Raw genomic sequence first — 22379 nt, 5'->3', positions numbered from 1 at the left:
CTGCTTGGCCTCCTTGCACTCATACAGTCCTGGGGTTTGAGTGCCAATGTCCATCAGACAGCGATTACTGTTGTACTTGTGAGACTTGATGCCTCCAATGTAGATCTCCCCGCTGGCTCGATAATAACAGTTCTGGACAGAGACGATAGATATTTTGACAGTACTTTGCAATGTGGTATGGGTTGAATCCCGGCTCTGCTATGGGATGGACCATATTATACAACTAGTTAAATTCTAAAATACTAAGCAATGATTCTACAAACCTGTGGAGTAAAATATTTGCATCCATGTAAAATAGGTGTGTTCCCCGGAACTGGGCCTTGATCTATTCAGAGATCCATCTTCAGGTCATTGACCAGCTGTTGATGTTATGGATACAGATTAAACAATTATAAAAGTGCAAATTCCTATCCTGATAATGAGTTGGAATTATGACCCTGCATCCAATTGAAGAAGTAATTATATGCACCAAACACAGCTGGTGAGGAAATATACAGTGGGGCAAAAAAGTATTTAGTCAGCCACCAATTGTGCAAGTTCTCCCACTTAAAAAGATGAGAGGCCTGTAATTTTCATCATAGGTACAGTTCAACTATGACAGACAAAATGAAAAAAAAAAAAATCCACAAAATAACATTGTAGTATTTTTTTCTGAATTTATTTGCAAATTATGGTGGAAAATAAGTATTTGGTCAATAACAAAAGTTTATCTTAATACTTTGTTATATACCCTTTGTTGGCAATGACAGAGGTCAAACGTTTTCTGTAAGTTTTCACAAGGCTTTCACACACTATTGCTGGTATTTTGGCCCATTCCTCCATGCAGATCTCCTCTAGAGCAGTGATGGTTTGGGGCTGTTACTGGGCAACACAGACTTTCAACTCCCTCCAAAGATTTTCTATGGGGTTGAGATCTGGAGACTGGCTAGGCCACGCCAGGACCTTGAAATCCTTCTTATGAAGCCACTCCTTCATTGCCCGGGCGGTGTGTTTGGGATCATTGTCATGCTGACAGACCCAGCCACGTTTCATCGTCAATGCCCTTGCTGATGGAAGGAGGTTTTCACTCAAAATCTCACGATACATGGACCCATTCATTATTTCCTTTACACGGATCAGTCGTCCTGGTCCCTTTGCAGAAAAACAGCCCCAAAGCATGATGTTTCCACCCCCATGCTTCACAGTAGGTATGGTGTTCTTTGGATGCAACTCAGCATTCTTTGTCCTCCAAACACGACGAGTTGAGTTTTTACCAAAAAGTTATATTTTGGTTTCATCTGACCATGACATTCTCCCAATCTTCTTCTGGATCATCCAAATGCTCTCTAGCAAACTTCAGACGGGCCTGGACATGTACTGGCTTAAGCAGGGGGACACGTCTGGCACTACAGGATTTGAGTCCCTGGCGGCGTAGTGTGTTACTGATGGTAGGCTTTGTTACTTTGGTCCCAGCTCTCTGCAGGTCATTCACTAGGTCCCCCTGTGTGGTTCTGGGATTTTTGCTCACCGTTCTTGTGATCATTTTGACCCCACGGGGTGAGATCTTGCGTGGAGCCCCAGATCAAGGGAGATTATCAGTGGTCTTGTATGTCTTCCATTTCTTAATAATTGCTCCCACAGTTGATTTCTTCAAACCAAGCTGCTTACCTATTGCAGATTCAGTCTTCCCAGCCTGGTGCAGGTCTACAATTTTGATTCTGGTGTCCTTTGACAGCTCTTTGGTCTTGGCCATAGTGGAGTTTGGAGTGTGACTGTTTGAGGTTGTAGACAGGTGTCTTTTATACTGATAACAAGTTCAAACAGTTGCCATTAATACAGGTAACGAGTGGAGGACAGAGGAGCCTCTTAAAGAAGAAGTTACAGGTCTGTGAAAGCCAGAAATCTTGCTTGTTTGTAGGTGACCAAATACTTATTTTCGACCATAATTAATAGATTTGATTTGATTTAATTTGCAAATAAATTCATTAAAAATCCTACAATGGGATTTTCTGGATTATTTTTCTCATTTTGTCATAGTTGAAGTGTACCTATGATGAAAATTACAGGCCTCGCTCATCTTTTTAACTTGCACAATTGGTGGCTGACTAAATACTTTTTTGCCCCACAGTATCCAGAACAACAGTAACATTTTAGCATCACTCACAGCTCCATAACCATGCAAGTCACCCAGGGGGTCTAACATTGGATACACATTGTCCAGATACCATTGGAAGGGTTTGCAGTTCAGACCCTCTCAACTTCTTCCTCTCTGAAACATCCCCAATGTCTATGCCATAATCCTGTGGTGAGAAAGAGGAAGATTTGTAAATCAGAAACACAGGCTGTGTGAGCAATCCACCTATTATCCACTTGATGATGGCTTACCGCCATCATTTTACAAAGATCCTATGATCTTTATTATGGCATTAAGTAATAAACCATTCTTATAATATTGACTGTCTAGTCTACTTATTTTCAAACACAAAGCATGCATAACAGCGATGATTGTTATTCCATAGGAGCAGCTGAACAAAACCTACTTTTTGAATGGCCTGTTGTGTACAGTACCTTCAGTGGGAGGTTCCAGGCGATGTTGACATTATGTTTGTATTCATCCATCCAGACCTCAGCCACTCTCAGAGCATTCCTCTACATTGTAATGCTCAGGTCTGGGAGATAGGGTTTATGGGCCCTCTCGATGTGGGCTATTTTAGAACAAGGTATGACCTCGACACTTCCACCACACAGCCACACCTAGACACACCAAACACCAAGAGACAAGGATGAGTCTATAGATATGGACTGAAGTGTCTGGATGTTGGACGTAGATTTGTTTGTTCAAACTGAACGACTCAAGAACCGAAAGCATTTCTGCAAACACAAGTCTGCTTTGATTTCCAACATTCATTCATAAACTGTAGCAGAGGGGCTTACCCGGATGCCCAGTTCAACATTTTCACCTCCATAGATCTTCATACCACCATCCAGAGCACCAATTTCCCCAAAGAACAGGCGATCAACCACTAGTATGCTCATAATGGAGGGGCTCCTGACAAACATACACAACACATAATGGTCATTTCTAAAATGGGAGATGTGACATTCATTTTAATGAATAGATAATGCAAAATAACAATGCCGGTGTAAATATTAGGTAAGATTTTCCTCCCAAAGCTGTGGTTTCCTTTTCACCTTTTCAAACAGACTTGTGAAACAGGACTATCATCCAATGATGAAATCACAAACAACGCACTTTCCTGGCTGTGACTCATCTTTTAGGGCATAACACTCAGGTCTGAAGGACTCGTACATACACCACAGGGCCCAGTCAAAGGCGTTTGCATTCAGCCAATAACGTGTGACTGTCAAGTCATCGAAATGGACTTTGTCAAACACCGGTGTCAACACCAACGTGCGGTCCTCCTTTATCCGCGCTAACAGAGGCTCCGCCCTGTTCACAGAAACAAAGAGTGAAAACATTGTGTTAAAGGAGACTCCAAAAACTATCACTGAGTGTCTTTATAATATAAACCATTCAGACTACCATTCCACGTGAACTTCTATGTGGGCATCCAAGATGGCCACCACGTCTCCTTCAGCTTCCCTCCACCCTGAGAGGCGGGCCTGTGTGAGACCTCTAAAAATACACTTCATCTAGTCCTTGGTCACAATCCTAATCCAACTTTGGTGCAGGTCATGTTGTTCATGGTGCAGGTCAAGTCTCTGGTAAACACAAAAAAAAAGTGTCCAGATAAAAATATGTTATACATTTTGGTAATTTTTAGATGACTCTTACACACTAAATTGATGGGTCATATGAAGGACATGCTATAGCCACCCCCCAGCAACATCTAGCTAAGTGGATGGGTCACTATTGTCTAGACATGTACAGTACACATGTTCATGAAATACAATTGATGGCCGTAATCACCTGGATATCTTGATGGGTCATGCAATAATATGGCGAAGAGGAGTCTTTTGTTTAGACATGTAAAAATGTTTAGACATCTTGTTAAATCCTAGATGGCGTAGCAGTCGAACGTGTGTTTGTCTTGTCCCATGTATAAAGTCTTTCTTAGTTTGTTTCCCTATATATTTTAATGTCACATTCCATCTAAGAACTAAATATACATTCCTGCAACCCGCCTCCCCCAATGTGGTACTGATCTGCTATTTTTATACTTTTTAACTGGAACCTCCATTAGCAGCTAGCCACCTAACTAGCCACAAGCTAGTAGTCATTGTTAGCCACTGGTAGCGGTCTTCACCTTTAGCTCGGACACCAGGCAGCTTTAGCTCGTTCAATACCTGCCAGTCTGCACAGCGCGATATCAACCCAGAGCGTATCGAAGCATATCAGACTTCTTTTCTCTACCACGTCACTGGATTCCTGCCGCAAGCTCTGGACCATTACACTGGATCATCGTCGCTAGCTAGCTGCGGCTAACACCTCTGTCCTAAATCAAGAACCAGATAACCTTGAGCTAGCCTCGAGGCCTATCTCCCGGCTAGCCGACGAATGTATACCAGCTAACTCTTGGGCTACAATACCTCTTTTGCCAATTGGCCTGGACTCTTTATTGTCGACACCGAGCCCTGCCAATCCATCACGACTGGTCTGCCGACGTAATCGTCCGATGTGTAGAGAAATGCTATTTCTTATGCAGGTGACCAACCTATTGCTAATACAGGGCTACAACTTAAAGTAAAGCCTGTGGGGTCCCCTACAGGATAGCTCCCGCATTACACTAACTGCCAAAACCAGCGCACACACATAATCTCCTTTGTAGCTGAACATTGTGTGCCCGAAGAGGATTCTACGATGACGGACAGACAACTGAGCCAATGGCGGAAGACTACAGACTACACCCCAGCTGAACCAATCCAAAGATCCGATCTTCCAGAATCAACCTACTTTCTGTTCTATATATAAGTGGTGTACTGATTGTAACAGTCTCTTTGCCTGCAGTTCCGTACGAACTAGCGGAGGAGCCGTAATTACGCTGTTCTAGATATCTTCACTCTGAATAAACTGTCGCTTGTCATACAATCTACCACCTTGTCTGAATCGATCCTTGGCCGACTCGCCCGTCTACATATCTAATTTCTAACAGAACTTGGTAGCAGAGGATGGTTTACTAACGATCCAGTCGAAGTGAGTTGATTTGGGTGTGAGAGGGCGAGTTGGTGAAAGGACGGTTCACGGAGGACGGGTGAAGACTTTCGGGGGAGGACAAAAATTCTGCTCAACTCGGGAAACTGATCTCAAGGTGCACCATAAACAAGGTAAGCAAAGCCTGTTAAATCAAACTTTGCATATTGTCGTATAGTCTGTCCAAATTTTGATCAGTTTTTCCGAGTAAGTATGAATTCTTGTGTAAATTTATAATTTGCTGACGAGTCGAAAGAACAGTGTAGTGAACATATGTAGTAACGAACCGGCGACGGCCGGTGTGATATAAATCATTGATGAGATATCAGTAAGGGGATAGTTAATTACTATTCATTAAATCTGGCGCCGAGGGGATAAATTGTAATTTTGTGACCCGTGACCCGGTCAGCACAGTCTGATAGCTTTCAATGATGAGTGATCACTTTTAAGGCCTGGATAGTTCCGATAGGGGTCGGGAATAGAGATCAGTAAGGGGATAGTTAATTACTATTCATTAAATCTGGCGCCGAGGGGATAAATTGTAATTTTGTCCCGCGACCCGGTACGGCTCAGTCTGATAGAGATTCACCGATAGGGGTCGGACATGTGTAATAATTCTGATAGGGGTCAGCTCGATAGGGATCAGGAATAGAGATCAGTAAGGGGGTAGTTAATTACTATTCATTAAATCTGGCGCCGAGGGGATAAATTGTAATTTTGTCCCGCGACCCGGTACGGCTCAGTCTGATAGAAATTCACTGATAAGGATCGGCTTTCAGGGGTCAGAGATATAACGTGTTGTTTTGTCTTGTTTTGTCTATTTGTAACTGTTTATATTAAAATGCAATGTGGTTGTAATTGTTTCCATTAAGATTGTTGGTGGTTAGATAGAGGGAGAGAGATAGAATTATAATAAGGGATATTGGATAAATCCGAAACTTCTATATTGTATGTACCTATGACTTCTGTGTTAAATGTATAATCAGGAACGAAATGACTGATGTATAATTGAAATAATATCTGAATATAATATTTAAATATTGAGACTAAATAGTCGAATAGATCCCTTGGTTGTGCGCTCCACAAATGCTATACCAACCCATTCGTTTTTTTCTCGAACTAAAACATACTAAGGAGAAGCTCAGAGATAAGACAGAGCACGAGCAGCAGTGTCTCTTCGAATACATCGTGGGTATTAATCAACGTCGGGCGAAGTATATGCTAACTATATTCAGATAGAAGGAGAGAATTTCGATTAAAACTACGATTAAATTCCGATTGAATTAAATTAAATTACGTTTAAAGCAAATTCACAATGGCGACCCCCAATACTCCAAAGCTGAGGTTTAATGAGTTCCTAGAACAAAAAATAGAATATAGATCAGGGGAAAGAAACAATGGAAGCACATGAAGAAAGTTTGGGAGGGATTAAAGCTAAAATGGACACAAGAAGGTTATTTAGGAGGGGGACCGCCATCCGCGGTTCAGCTGAAAACAATGGAATGTGGGTTAAAAGAGACGTTGCAGGAAGCTAGAGAGAAAGAGGCAGAAAAGAACAAAAATCACGTATTTAAGAAAAAAAGGGACTAAACAGAGAGAAAGGGCAGAAGTGGAACTGAAGATAGGAACTTGGGCCATCGAAGAGGCGCTAAGAGCACAACTGAATAAAAAACCGGAAATGATGGGGGTGGCCACTCCCTCACAAGGGGAAGATGAGCAGACGGACCACCACCAGGAGATGGCGCCAAATCCATTTCCCTCTGCCCCGCCAACACATGTGCCCTCAACGACCCGACCCCTTTACCCAGTCCTATCAAATTTGCCTCCACCTTATACTGATAAGGGGAAAAGGGCCGGGCCGCGTCAACACAGGCCCCTGTGTTCCTTGTAAAAGAAGGAGTACTCCAAGGGGATACGTTGATCACAGGGGGCCACCTGGAGTGTGAAGAATTAAAGCCTGGCCCACAGGGTTACTCCACACCAGGGGGTGCACAAAGGTGCACACCAGGGCCATCTGACATGCATGCCCCTCGATCTATGCGAGAACAGCTCCGCCCCAGTGGCCACACGAGGAATCCATTCATAGATGGAGCAGGGGGCAACGGGAGCAGCTTGAAGTCAGAGGGGAGGGGAACCCCCACCTCCTGCACATCCAGTGTGTACAGAGAACATAGAGGGGAACCAAGGAGCGATATTAGTAAGGAGTATTTCACAAGTGGCCGCCGACAAGAAGAAAATTTAATGTCTTTCAACGAACCGGAAGAACAGGAAGGAGATGATATGGAACCACAAGAGGAGACAGAGGAAGACGTTCCCCTCACGGCTGCAGGTGTATGGGAGGCAGAAAGCCAACTGAAACTCATGGAAGAAGTCCAGCAGAAACGGGTGAAATAGTCCTGATACAAGGAGTTTTTAAGGGAAAATCAACCCCGTTGAAACGGCAGTAAGACTCGAGGCGCATCATAGCCAGACAAAGGAGAGGAGAAGAAGAAGAAGCCCAAAGACAACATGGGCCGTATCAAATGCCACTCAGGATGGACGACACAACGCACCGAGAGGAATACGTTGCCTGGAAGATGCAAGGCCCTACATCATCCCATTCCTGGGGTTGACGGGATCAGCCGTACTCACATCCCAGACTATACTGAAAGAACTGAACCTTCAGAACGAGAAATACAGGTATCACGTTTGAACCCCATGACCAGAGCGAGAAGCTGGCCCAAGAAACCTACAGGCCCCACTTACATGGACTCCTGAAGCTTCAACGGCGTTTGGGCCTGAAGACTGACCTGTCTGTGGCTGCTGCTCTCACGGCACCAGACTACGGTAAAACATTTCACCTGGATGTTTCTGAAAAGGAAGGCTTTGCATCCGCCGTCCTTTTTCAGAAACATGAGGGGGAGAGAAGAGTACTCATGTACCACTCTTCAAAACTTGACCACATTGAAACCGGCCAGACCGCCTGTTCCAGATACGTTGCGGCGGTAGCCAAGGCGATTGAGAAGACAGCCCATCTGGTAATGTGCCACAAGATGCAAATACACACCCACCACGGGGTGGCAGCATACCTCATCAGCAAAGAATTTACCTTCAGTGCGGACAGAAAAAACAAAATCCAGAACAAATGCACCCAGTCACACATCACTTTTGTGAACACCGACAAGAACATGGCAGATGCACTCACCGCAGAAGATGGCCTAGCACACTCCTGCCAAGAGAGGGCAGCACAAGAGCTCAAACTGAGACCAGACCTGGAAAATGAACCACTGACATCTCCAGACCTATGGCTGTACACAGACGGATGTTGCTACAAGGGAGACACAGGAAACGTAGCTGCCTATGCGGTCGTACAGCAGCTGCATGACAAAACACATGTCACGTTGGAATCAGGAATTATCCCCCAGCCAGCATCGGCACAACTTGCGGAAATTGTGGCTTTGACTCAAGCTCTAGAGAAAGCCGAAGGAAAAACTGTAAACATTTACACGGACTCGGCATACGCACACGGAGCAGTGCACATAGATGGACCACAATGGGTTAGGCGCAACTTTACCACCACAGGTAACCTACCCATCAAGCACCGAGCCCAAATGGAACGTTTGATGCATGCCGTGTCCTTACCAAAGACAGTGGCCATAATGAAATGCCGAGGCCACCAAAGACTGACCAGCAGAATCAATCAAGGAAATGATGCCGCAGACCTGGCAGCCAAGGCCGCAGGAGGATACAGCCCCCGACAGATGGTGCTCGGGATAGAACCGGCAAGGACTGAATTGACAAGCCAACACATACTAGAACTACAGGAAGAGGCAGGCCCTTACGAACATTCGGTTTGGACACAGAAGGGAGGCTCTAAGGGACCAGATGGAATATGGAGATGCCATGATGGCCGACTGGTGGCTCCGGCTAATCTCTGTCCAGAACTGATAAGGGAAGCCCATGGACCCACTCATGAAGGGAAACTCAGAACTTTACAGAAGGTTTCATACATATGGTGGCACCCCCACATGAAGGACATGACAGATTTATTCTGTGACGAATGCAACATATGTGGAAGCCACAATCCAAAGAAGCCCTACCAAACCCCGATGGGGGCCTACCCGGTGCCAAACGCATGTTTCCAAGACATCAGTATAGACTATACAGACATGGGAGAAGACAATGTAAAGAACGGGAAGAGATATTTGCTAGTAATGGTAGATAGATTCTCTAGATGGGTAGAAGCAATTCCAACAGCTAAGGAGGATGGGAAAACGGTCATTAAGTGGCTACAGACAGAACTCATACCTAGATATGGGGTCCCTAGACATATCCGAAGCGACAATGGGTCCCACTTCGCAAACAAACACCTGAGACAGGTGGAGGAGAGGTTCGGCATTATACACAAGTTTGGTTCCGTGTATAAGCCGCAGGCCCAAGGCCTTGTGGAGCGCTGCAACCAATCTCTTAAGTGTAAGATAGCCAAAGTGTGTGCTGGTACAAAACTGACATGGGTGGAGGCCCTGCCACTGGCGTTGATGGCCATGAGGTCATCACCTGGGGCAGGGACTCATCTCTCACCCCACGAAATAATGACAGGAAGAGTAATGCCAGGTCCACCAAGAGAGGGAGGTCATATGCCCCCTCTTGATGTACACCAGATAGGTATGACTGACTATGTAAGAAAATTGACGGAACTGTCCGCAGCTCTTTCCAAACAGATACACAAAGTCCATGAGGGGGAGCTGACGGGAGATCCGGAGCAACTGAGGGTAAAGGTCGGCGATTGGGTAAGGATCAAGGTCCACAAAAGAAAGTGGGCGGATCCCAGGTGGACTGGACCGTACGAAGTGAAGGAGGTTACTTCACACTCAGTCCAGGTCAAAGGTAAATCGGGCGCACCTTGGCACCACTTGACTCATTGTACACCAGCACCGACTCCTTCTAGAACTCTGACTGAAGTCAGGGTCGATTTGAGCGACCTAAATTTGATTACAACCACAGAACCCTTAGTTGGTGAGGATGTGGGAGCAGCTCCCCAGCACACCAACTAACAGGTCGTCCAGAGATAGGGGCTATCCCTGGACGAGATTGGGGATATCGGGCCCCGTGTTTGTTATTTTTATTGTAGTCACAGGAGTTTCCATGGGGATTCTCCTGTGGGTATTAGAGCATCATACACCTACATCACAAGCAGATATAGGACCCTCTAATGGGTCATCCAACCTGACCACATCCATGGCACATATAGAACTGACCAATCATTTGTGCAAGAGGCATTCCACCACCCCTGACACTGATTGTAAGGCCAACAACATACGGAGCACGACCGTTTGCGTCCCCGCAAACGCAACTAATATCATTAACATCCCTTGGGGGACTTTAGGGTACTCTAGGCTAAAGGGGAGGGAACAGGCGGGGACCAGTGCACTCTGGTTTGCCGGACACGTCTGGTATATGACATTAGGGAAGGTTGGCGATTGGTCTTGGAGGAATTTGGTGGGGGAGACAGGTAATGGGTGGGAAGACTGGACAACAGACGAGGGGGCAGTGAAATGGCGGAAGCGACTGACTTTAACTAAGACAAATACGGGACTGAAACTTACTGTTAGGCCAGGGGGCCAGCCCTTAGGGTGTTATGATTTCATACTGGCCCCAGGGAATTCAGATATTGGTTGTGGCGAATTTGCGTGACTAATAATCCTAAACCGACTTTGGTTACAGTAAGGAATGACATGACCACACCCGTAAAAGGGTCCCCGTCATCCCCACTGTTTGGCCCGGTGGAGGCAATATCCAGGCTTAAAAGTCCGGATGATGTAATTTTAACAGCCACAGGAGTCTCAGGTTTTTCCAATAATTGGCTATTGTTGACCGAGGAAGCTGCAAATACCACCAGGCAGAGTTGTGTGGTGTGCATGGGAGCTCGTCCATTGCTCCGCATTGTCCCAGCAGTAGTGACTCTAGCATGTCTAATTCCTCTTATGACTACAGATAACCCCAGGGATAATTGTACTGCCTGGGATGAGGTCTATCCGGTTACTAAATTCACCACTAGGAACCCAGTGTTTTCCAACCAGGTTGCAAGGGCAAATTTTACTTGTGTCAATATGACGGGAGGAGGAACCGAGGTGGGATGGATCCCTGCGGATTGGTGTCTGGATACAGTTAATATTAAGGGAGCCTCAGGCCAATATCCAGAGCAGATGTGTGGTGGTGGTGTGGTAGCACGGTCCTGTTTGATAAGTTACCCTCCAACAGTACTGGACGCTGTGCACTTGTTACTCTCTTGTCCTGTTTCTATCTACCCTATAGGAGCCGAGGACCTTGTTCTGCGGATCCAGGAGTGAATCCCGGATATAGGGGACGTTCCAGGAGAGACACCACCCCATCTAGTGGAGACCCCTCCTACATAGACGCTATCGGAGTCCCTAGGGGAGTGCCTGATGAGTATAAGTTAATAGATCAGGTAGCTGCAGGGTTTGAATCATCCATCTGTTGGTGGTGCACAATTAACAAGAATGTTGATCGTATTAACTATATACATTACAACGTCCAAAGACTAGGCAACTGGACTCAGCAGGGTTTTGAAGCAGTACATGGTCAACTGGCTGCAACCAGCCTGATGGCTTTCCAAAATCGTATTGCCATTGATATGTTACTCTCTGAGAAGGGCGGAGTTTGCTCTATGTTTGGTGACCAGTGTTGTACTTTCATCCCTAATAACACAGCCTCGGATGGTAGTTTGACGGTCGCTCTGGAAGGTCTGCGGACGCTTAATGGTAAAATGAAATCTCATTCTGGGATGGATACCTCGATGTGGGACTCCTGGATGAGTGCGTTTGGTAAATATAAAACCCTGGTGTCCTCCATTTTGGTATCCATTTCGGTGTTCGCTGCCATTTTAGTTCTCTGTGGATGCTGTTGCATTCCATGCATCCGTTCCCTTACCACTAGGGTTATCTCTAGAGCTATTGACCCTTCCTCCCCTTCCCAGATGTTTCCTCTGCTGGATAAAGACCTACTTGAATTCGAGGATGAGGAGGAGAGTGCCTATTAGGTTTACATTATATCTGCTGTTGCCTTATGGGGATGTATGTATGTGTTATGCAAGTGGATCATTCCGCCTGACTTGCCTAGTTTAAGTCACATCTCTTTGGAGATGTGAAGAGAGGGAATCACAACTTTTTCCTGCGGGAAAAAGTTGGCTTATGTAGACAAGCATTTTTTCTTTTATTTTGAGCTGTTGTTCTCCGCTCTGTTAAATGAGGGTTGTAAGTTCCTAGGTGGCTGGTAGCCAACTTAGTACATAGTGGGATTGAATGGAGAACATGATGGTAATACATATCTATTTCTGTTTAATACCGTGCCTTATTTCATAGTCCCCTTGGGAGAAGTTTCTCTTTGTGTCTGGATCTAGTTAGGGTGAGACGTGAAGAGAGGGTTTTGTAGAGAAATGCTATTTCTTATACAGGTGACCAAACTATTGTTAATACAGGGCTACGACTCAAAGTAAAGCCTGTGGGGTCCCCTACAGGATAGCTCCCGCATTACACTAATTGCCAAAACCAGCGCACACACATAATCTCCTTTGTAGCTGAACATTGTGTGCCCGAAGAGGATTCTACGATGACGGACAGACAACTGAGCCAATGGCGGAAGACTACAGACTACACCCCAGCTGAACCAATCCAAAGATCCGATCTTCCAGAATCAACCTACTTTCTGTTCTATATATTAGTGGTGTACTGATTGTAACGGTCTCTTTGCCTGCAGTTCCATACGAACTAACGGAGGAGCCGTAATTACGCTGTTCTAGATATCTTCACTCTGAATAAACTGTTACTTGTCATAAAATTTACCACTTTGTCTGAATCGATCCTTGTAGCGAAATGCTTGTGCTTCTAGTTCCGACAATGCAGTAATAACCAACAAGTAATCTAGCTAACAATTCCAAAACTACTACCTTATAGACACAAGTGTAAGGGGATAAAGAATATGTACATAAATATGTATGAATGAGTGATGGTACAGAGCAGCATAGGCAAGATACAGTAGATGGTATTGAGTACCGTATATACATATGAGATGAGTATGTAAACAAAGTGGCATAGTTAGTGGCTAGTGATACATGTATTACATAAAGATGCAGTAGATGATATAGAGTACAGTATATACGTATACATATGAGATGAATAATGTAGGGTATGTAAACATTATATTAGGTAGCATTGTTTAAAGTGGCTAGTGATATATTTTACATTTCCCATCAATTCCCATTATTAAAGTGGCTGGAGTTGAGTCAGTGTGTTGGCAGCAGCCACTCAATGTTAGTGGTGGCTGTTTAACAGTCTGATGGCCTTGAGATAGAAGCTGTTTTTCAGTCTCTCGGTCCCAGCTTTGATGCATCTGTACTGACCTCGCTGTCAATATGCCTTGTCTACTGCTTTTTCGGTTAGTTCTTATTGTTTTATTTCACTGTAGAGCCCCCAGTCCCACTCAACATGCCTTAGATAGCTCTTTTGTCCCACCCACCACACATGTGGAGACCTCACATGGCTTAACTGGTGCTTCCAGAGATGCAACCTCTCTCATTGTCACTCAATGCCTAGGTTTCCTCCACTTTTCTCACACTCTACCATACCCTTGTCTTTACATTGTGCCCTGAATCTATTCTACCACGCCCAGAAATCTGCTCCTTTTATTCTCTGTTCCCAACACACTAGATAACCAGTTCTTATAGTATTTAGCTGTACCTTTATCCTACTCCTCCTCTGTTCCTCTGGTGATGTAGAGGTTAACCCAAGCTCTGTAGCCCCCAGTACTACACCTATTCCCTAGGCACTCTCATTTGTTGACTTTCAACCCTTGGTTTCATGCATGTTAACATTAGAAGCCTCCTCCCTAAGTTAGTTTTATTCACTGCTTTAGCACACTCAGCCAACCCTGATGTCCTAGCCATGTCTGAATCCTGGTTAGGAAGGCCACCAAAAATTGGGAAATGTTCATCCCCAACTACAACATTTTCCATCTTATACTGAATATAAGATCAGCGTCAACTCACCATCAGTACAACCAAGAATATGTTTTTCGCGACGCGGATCCTGTGTTCTGCCTTACAAACAGGACAACGGAGTGGATCCCATGCAGCGACCCAAAAAAACGACTCCGAAAAAGAGGGAAACGAGGCGGTCTTCTGGTCAGACTCCGGAGACGGGCACACCGTGCACCACTCCCTAGCATTCTTCTTGCCAATGTCCAGTCTCTTGACAACAAGGTTGATGAAATCCGAGCAAGGGTAGCATTCCAGAGGGACATCAGACTGTAACGTTCTTTGCTTCACGGAAACATGGCTCACTGGAGAGACGCTATCCGAGGCGGTGCAGCCAACGGGTTTCTCCACACATCGCGCCGACAGGAACAAACATCTTTCTGGTAAGAAGAGGGGCGGGGGCGTATGCCTTATGGCTAACGAGACATGGTGTGATGAAAGAAACATACAGGAACTCAAATCCTTCTGTTCACCTGATTTAGAATTCCTCACAATCAAATGTAGACCGCATTATCTACCAAGAGAATTCTCTTCGATTATAATCACAGCCGTATATATCCCCCAAGCAGACACATCGACGGCTCTGAACAAACTTTATTTAACTCTTTGCAAACTGGAAACCATTTATCCGGAGGCTGCATTCATTGTAGCTGGGGATTTTAACAAGGCTAATCTGAAAACAAGACTCCCTAAATTTTATCAGCATATCGATTGCGCAACCAGGGGTGGAAAGACCTTGGATCATTGTTACTCTAACTTCCGTGACGCATATAAGGCCCTGCCCCGCCCCCCTTTCGGAAAAGCTGACCACGACTCCATTTTGTTGATCCCTGCCTACAGACAGAAACTAAAACAAGAGGCTCCCACGCTGAGGTCTGTCCAACGCTGGTCCGACCAAGCTGACTCCACACTCCAAGACTGCTTCCATCACGTGGACTGGGAGATGTTTCGTATTGCGTCAGACAACAACATTGACGAATACGCTGATTCGGTGTGCGAGTTCATTAGAACGTGCGTTGAAGATGTCGTTCCCATAGCAACGATTAAAACATTCCCTAACCAGAAACCGTGGATTGATGGCAGCATTTGCGTGAAACTGAAAGCGCAAACCACTGCTTTTAATCAGGGCAAGGTGTCTGGTAACATGACCGAATACAAACAGTGCAGCTATTCCCTCCACAAGGCTATCAAACAAGCTAAGCGTCAGTACAGAGACAAAGTAGAATCTCAATTCAACGGCTCAGACACAAGAGGCATGTGGCAGGGTCTACAGTCAATCACGGACTACAGGAAGAAATCCAGCCCAGTCACGGACCAGGATGTCTTGCTCCCAGGCAGACTAAATAACTTTTTTGCCCGCTTTGAGGACAATACAGTGCCACTGACACGGCCTGCAACGAAAACATGCGTTCTCTCCTTCACTGCAGCCGAGGTGAGTAAGACATTTAAACGTGTTAACCCTCGCAAGGCTGCAGGCCCAGACGGCATCCCCAGCCGCGCCCTCAGAGCATGCGCAGACCAGCTGGCCGGTGTGTTTACGGACATATTGAATCAATCCCTATACCAGTCTGCTGTTCCCACATGCTTCAAGAGGGCCACCATTGTTCCTGTTCCCAAGAAATCTAAGGTAACTGAGCTAAACGACTACCGCCCCGTAGCACTCACTTCTGTCATCATGAAGTGCTTTGAGAGACTAGTCAAGGACCATATCACCTCCACCCTACCTGACATCCTAGACCCACTCCAATTTGCTTACCGCCCAAATAGGTCCACAGACGATGCAATCTCAACCACACTGCCCTAACCCATCTGGACAAGAGGAATACCTATGTGAGAATGCTGTTCATCGACTACAGCTCGGCATTCAACACCATAGTACCCTCCAAGCTCGTCATCAAGCTCGAGACCCTGGGTCTCGACCCCGCCCTGTGCAACTGGGTACTGGACTTCCTGACGGGCCGCCCCCAGGTGGTGAGGGTAGGCAACAACATCTCCTCCCCGCTGATCCTCAACACTGGGGCCCCACAAGGGTGCGTTCTGAGCCCTCTCCTGTACTCCCTGTTCACCCACGACTGCGTGGCCACGCACGCCTCCAACTCAATCATCAAGTTTGCGGACGACACAACAGTGGTAGGCTTGATTACCAACAACGACGAGACGGCCTACAAGGAGGAGGTGAGGGCCCTCGGAGTGTGGTGTCAGGAAAATAACCTCACACTCAACGTCAACAAAACTAAGGAGATGATTGTGGACTTCAGGAAACAGCAGAGGGAACACCCCCCTATCCACATCGATGGAACCGTAGTGGAGAGGGTAGCAAGTTTTAAGTTCCTCGGCATACACATCACAGACAAACTGAATTGGTCCACTCACACAGACAGCATCGTGAGGAAGGCGCAGCAGCGCCTCTTCAACCTCAGGAGGCTGAAGAAATTCGGCTTGTCACCAAAAGCACTCACAAACTTCTACAGATGCACAATCGAGAGCATCCTGGCGGGCTGTATCACCGCCTGGTACGGCAACTGCTCCGCCCTCAACCGTAAGGCTCTCCAGAGGGTAGTGAGGTCTGCACAACGCATCACGGGGGCAAACTACCTGCCCTCCAGGACACCTACACCACCCGATGTTACAGGAAGGCCATAAAGATCATCAAGGACATCAACCACCCGAGCCACTGCCTGTTCACCCCGCTATCATCCAGAAGGCGAGGTCAGTACAGGTGCATCAAAGCTGGGACCGAGAGACTGAAAAACAGCTTCTATCTCAAGGCCATCAGACTGTTAAACAGCCACCACTAACATTGAGTGGCTGCTGCCAACACACTGACACTGACACTGACTCAACTCCAGCCACTTTAATAATGGGAATGGATGGGAAATGATGTAAATATATCACTAGCCACTTTAAACAATGCTACCTTATATAATGTTACTTACCCTACATTATTCATCTCATATGCATACGTATATACTGTACTCTATATCATCGACTGCATCCTTATGTAATACATGTATCACTAGCCACTTTAACTATGCCACTTTGTTTACATACTCATCTCATATGTATATACTGTACTCGATACCATCTACTGTATCTTGCCTATGCTGCTCTGTACCATCACTCATTCATATATCCTTATGTACATATTCTTTATCCCCTTACACTGTGTATAAAACAGTAGTTTTGGAATTGTTAGTTAGATTACTTGTTGGTTATTACTGCATTGTCGAAACTAGAAGCACAAGCATTTCGCTACACTCGCATTAACATTAACATTAACATTAACATCTGCTAACCATGTGTATGTGACAAATAAAATTTGATTTGATTTAGATAGAACTGCCAAAGGGGGTGGAGTTGCAATCTATTGCAGAGATAGCCTGCAGAGATCTGTCATACTATCCAGGTCTGTGCCCAAAAAGTTCAAGCTTCTATTTTTAAAAATCTACCTTTACAGAAATAAGTCTCTCACTGTTGCCGCTTGTTATAGACCCTCCTCAGCCCCCAGCTGTGCCCTGGACACCATATGTGAATTGATTGCCCAACCATCTATCTTCAGAGTTCGTACTGTTAGGTGACCTAAACTGGGATATGCTTAACAGCCCGGCGGTCCTACAATCTAAGCTAGATGCCCTCAATCTCACACAGATTTCATGGAACCTACAAGTTACAACCCTAAATCCGTAAACATGGGCTCCCTCGTAGATATCATCCTGACCAACTTGCCCTCTAAATACACCTCTGCTGTCTTCAACCAGGATCTCAGCAATCACTGCCTCCTTGCCTGCGTCCGTTATGGGTCCGCGGTCAAACGACCACCCCTCATCACTGTCAAACACTCCCTAAAACACTTCAGCTTGCATGCCATTCTAATCGACCTGGCCCGGGTATCCTGGAAGGATATTGACCTCATCAAGTCAGTAGAGGACGCCTGGTTGTTTTTCTTACCATCTGAAATAAGCATGCCCCATTCAAAAAATGTAGAACTAAGAGCAGACATAGCCCTTGGTTCACTCCAGACTTGACCAGCATAAAATACATCCTGTGGTGTACTGCATTAGCATCGAATAAACCCAGCAATATACAGCTTTTTAGGGAAGTCAGGAACCAACATACAGTCACTTAGGAAAGCAAAGGCTAGCTTTTTCAAAAAGACATTTGCATCCTGTAGCACTAATTCCAAAAAGGTTTGGGACACTGTAAAGTCCATGGAGAATAAGAGCAACTCCTCCCAGCTGCCCACTGCACTGAGGCTAGGAAATACTGTCACCAGCGATAAATCTACGATAATCGAGAATTTCATTAAGCATTTTTCTACGGCTGGCCATGCTTTCCACCTGGCTACCCCTACCCTAGCCAACAGTTCTGCACCCCCCGCAGCAACTTGCCCAAGCCCACCCCTCTTCTCCTTCACCCAAATCCAGATAGCTGATGTTCTGAAAGAGCTGCAAAATCTGGATCCCTACATATCAGCTGGGTTAGACAATCTGGACCCTCTTTTTCAAAAATTATCCGCCGAAACTGTTGCAACCCCTATTACTAGCCTGTTCAACCTCTCTTTCGTATCGTCTGAGATCCCTAAAGATTGTAAATCTGCCGTGGTCATCCCCCTCTTCAAAGGGGGAGACACTCTAGACCCAAACTGTTACACACCTATATCCATCCTCCCCTGCCATTCTAAAGTCTAAGAAAGCCAAGTTAACAAACAGATCACCGACCATTTCGAATCCCACCGTATCTTCTCCACTATGCAATCTGGTTTCCGAGCTGGTCATGGGTGCACCTCAGCAACGCTCAAGGTCCTAAAGGATATCATAACCACCATCGATAAAAGACAGTCTGTGCCGCCGTCTTCATCGACCTGGCCAAGGCTTTTGATTCTGTCCATCATCGCATTCTAATCGGCAGACTCAATAGCCTGGGTTTCTCAAATGACTGCTTCGCCTGGTTCACCAACTACTTCTCAGATAGGGTTCTGTGTCAAATTGGAGGGCTTGTTCTCTGGACCTCTGGCAGTCTATGGGGGTGCCACAGGGTTCAATTCTCGGGCCGACTCTTTTCTCTGTATATATCAATGATGTCGCTCTTGCTGCTGGTGATTTTCTGATAAACCTCTACGCAGACGACACCATTCTGTATACAGTTGAAGTCGGAAATTTACATACACCTTGGCCAAATACATTTAAACTCAGTTTTCACAATTCCTGACATTTAATCCTAGTAACAATTCCATGTTTTAGGTCATTTAGGATCAGCACTTTATTTTAAGAATGTGAAATGTCAGAATAATAGTAAGGAGAATGATTTTTTCAGCTTTTATTTCTTTCATCAAATTCCCAGTGGGTCAGAAGTTTACAGACACTCAATTAGTATTTGGTAGCATTGCCATTAAATTGCTTAACTTGGGTCAAATGTTTCGGGTAGCCTTCCACAAGCTTCCCCCCAATAAGTTGGGTGCATTTTGGCCCATTCCTCCTGACAGAGCTGGTGTAACCAAGTCAGGTTTTTTTGGTCTCCTTGCTCGCACACGCTTTTTCAGTTCTGCCCACAAATTTTCTATGGGATTGAGGTCAGGGCTTTGGAATGGCCACTCCAATACCTTGACTTTGTTGTCCGTAAGCCATTTTGCCACAACTTTGGAAGTATGCTTGGGGTCATAGTCCATCTGAAAGACCCATTTGCGGCCAAGCTTTAACTTCCTGACTGATGTCTTGAGATGTTGCTTCATTACATCCACATAATTGTCCCGCCTCATGATGCCATCTATTTTGTGTAGTGCACCAGTCCCTCCTGCAGCAAAGCACCCCCACAACATGATGCTGCCACCCCCGTGCTTCACTGTTGGGATGGTGCATTTCGGCTTGCAAGCCTCCCCCTTCTTCCTCCAAACATAACAATGGTCCTTATGGCCAAGCAGTTCTATTTTTGTTTGATCAGACCAGAGGACATTTCTCTGAAAAGTACGATCTTTGTCCCCATGTGCAGTTGCAAACCATAGTATGGCTTTTTTGGGGCGGTTTTGGAGCAGTGGCTTCTTCCTTGCTGAGCGGCCTTTGAGGTTATGTCAATATTGGACTCGTTTTACTGTGGATATAGATACTTTTGTACCTGTTTCCTCCAGCATCTTCACAAGGTCCTTTGCTGTTGTTCTGGGATTGATTTGCACTTTTCGCACCAAAGTTCGTTCATCTCGAGGAGATAGAACGCGTCTCCTTCCTGAGCGTTATTATGGCTGCATGGTCCCATGGTGTTTATACTTGCGTACTATTGTTTGTACAGATGAATGTGGTACCTTCAGGCGTTTGGATATTGCTCCCAAGAATGAACCAGACTTGTGGAGGTCTACACTTTTTTTCCGAGGTATTGGCTGATTTCTTTTGATTTTCCCATGATGTCAAGCAAAGTTTGAAGGAAGGCCTTGAAATACATCCACAGGTACACCTCCAATTGACTCAAATTATGTTAATTAGCCCATCAGAATCTTCTAAAGCGATGAAATCATTTTCTGGAATTTTCCAAGCTGTTTAAAGGTACAGTCAATTTAGTGTATGTAAACTTCTGACCCACTGGAATTGTGATACAGTGAATTATAAGTGAAATAATCTGTCTGTAAACAATTGTTGGAAAAATGACTTTTGTCATGCGCAAAGTATATGTCCTAACCCACTTGCCAAACTGTAGTTTGTTAACAAGATATTTGTGGAATGGTTGAAAAGGAGTTTTAATGACTCCAACCTAAGTGTATGTAAACTTCCGACTTTAAAACTAGTTTTAATGAAGCTTGGTGTCATTGTTGGATAGAGACTAAGAGTGAAGTAATAGTTGAGCATTTTATTCATATTATGCAATTCAAATTCGTTTTTTCAAATTACAGGAGACGGAAGAGGTATATTATAAATTAATTTCTTGGTTTTAGAACTTTAAGTTGCATAACTTAATTAAGTAAATAAAACTTATAAAAGTGTACATGTTTTGTATTATTTGTAAACTCAGGTTCCCTTTATCTAATATTTGGTTTTGGTTGAAGATCTGATAATATTCAGGATCAAAAATATGCCAAAATAGAGAAAATCTGAAAGGGGGCCAATACTTTTTCACAGCACTTTTAGATGAAGGAGATGGATACCCACCCATCTTCTCCAGCCTCTTGAGCATGTCCTGACCCCTGACCGAGTCATTCTGATGGGCCCTCTGCAGTCTTTCCCCATGAGAATGAACCTCCCGCCTTAATGAATGTGATGTAGAGTATTCCAGCGCCCATGGCCAGAAAAGAAGCCAGCCCTCGAACCCAGCTTAGCCTCATCGTCCCTCTGCGTGTAAGCGATCAACATGGGAATACAGATCAGGATTTCCTTCCTCTCTCGCTGAGATCCAGGCTCGCCTGAAAGGAGGGAGGGGTGATGTAATAGAAAGTTCCAAGTGAAGAAAAAGAGCAGCAGTCGCAGATAGTCAATCAAAAATCTATTTGTTTTACTAAACAGAGAAAGACCTCCAGCACAGAAGCAGAGAACATGTCTAACTGGCCTTCGCTGGAAACACCCTTGTATCAGGATGAGGCTTGTAGGAAGTCAAAAGGCAGTAACTTTGTCAGCTGCTACAGAATCACAGTGTTTCACACAATACAATAATAATCAGTGTATCTTCTGTCCTTCTACCTTCAGTCTGCCGTCAACCATATCAGCAGTTACAAGTTTAATCCATAACATACAGCCTCTAGTCTAGTGACCATCAACCCAAGTGTTACAAACAGAACACTGGAATTCACATGTATGACAACAAACTCTAAATTAAATATGTGACCGACCGGCTCGATTCGGTCTTGTGTAGCAAAATGTGAAATTGTGTTTCTTACATTAGATTAAAGTAGACTTGGAGCTCGAAAATGGTATATCATACACACAAGTTGAGAAACAATGGAGAAGTCATTCTGCTTTGAAGGTTGATAAACTTGTAACCCCAGTTTTGAGAAAATGGTCGTGGAATGTTTTGTTACACCTACTGGAGCTCTTCTGTCTACACAAATCAAATCAAATCAAATTTATTTATATAGCCCTTCGTACATCAGCTGATATCTCAAAGTGCTGTACAGAAACCCAGCCTAAAACCCCAAACAGCAAGCAATGTAGGTGTAGAAGCACGGTGGCTAGGAAAAACTCCCTAGAAAGGCCAAAACCTAGGAAGAAACCTAGAGAGGAACCAGGCTATGTGGGGTGGCCA

At 45.0% G+C, this 22379-nt stretch overlaps 1 long non-coding RNA gene across 1 annotated transcript; it reads right to left on the bottom strand.

The window, feature by feature from the left end:
* Window positions 1-252: 252 nt before the first annotated feature.
* On the bottom strand, window positions 253-21530 carry LOC112217271. The gene is made up of 6 exons (XR_006079226.1): window positions 21293-21530; window positions 3524-3702; window positions 2914-3430; window positions 2548-2733; window positions 2144-2279; window positions 253-359 (listed from the first exon to the last, which is right to left on the bottom strand). It is a non-coding gene; the product is annotated as an uncharacterized LOC112217271 (long non-coding RNA).
* Window positions 21531-22379: the final 849 nt, after the last annotated feature.

This window comes from Oncorhynchus tshawytscha, linkage group LG17 (genome assembly GCF_018296145.1).
Source record: "Oncorhynchus tshawytscha isolate Ot180627B linkage group LG17, Otsh_v2.0, whole genome shotgun sequence".
Taxonomy (NCBI): Eukaryota; Metazoa; Chordata; class Actinopteri; order Salmoniformes; family Salmonidae; genus Oncorhynchus; species Oncorhynchus tshawytscha.
The sequence above is the reverse complement of the archived record's forward strand: the minus strand, read 5'-3'. Positions and strand labels throughout refer to the sequence as shown.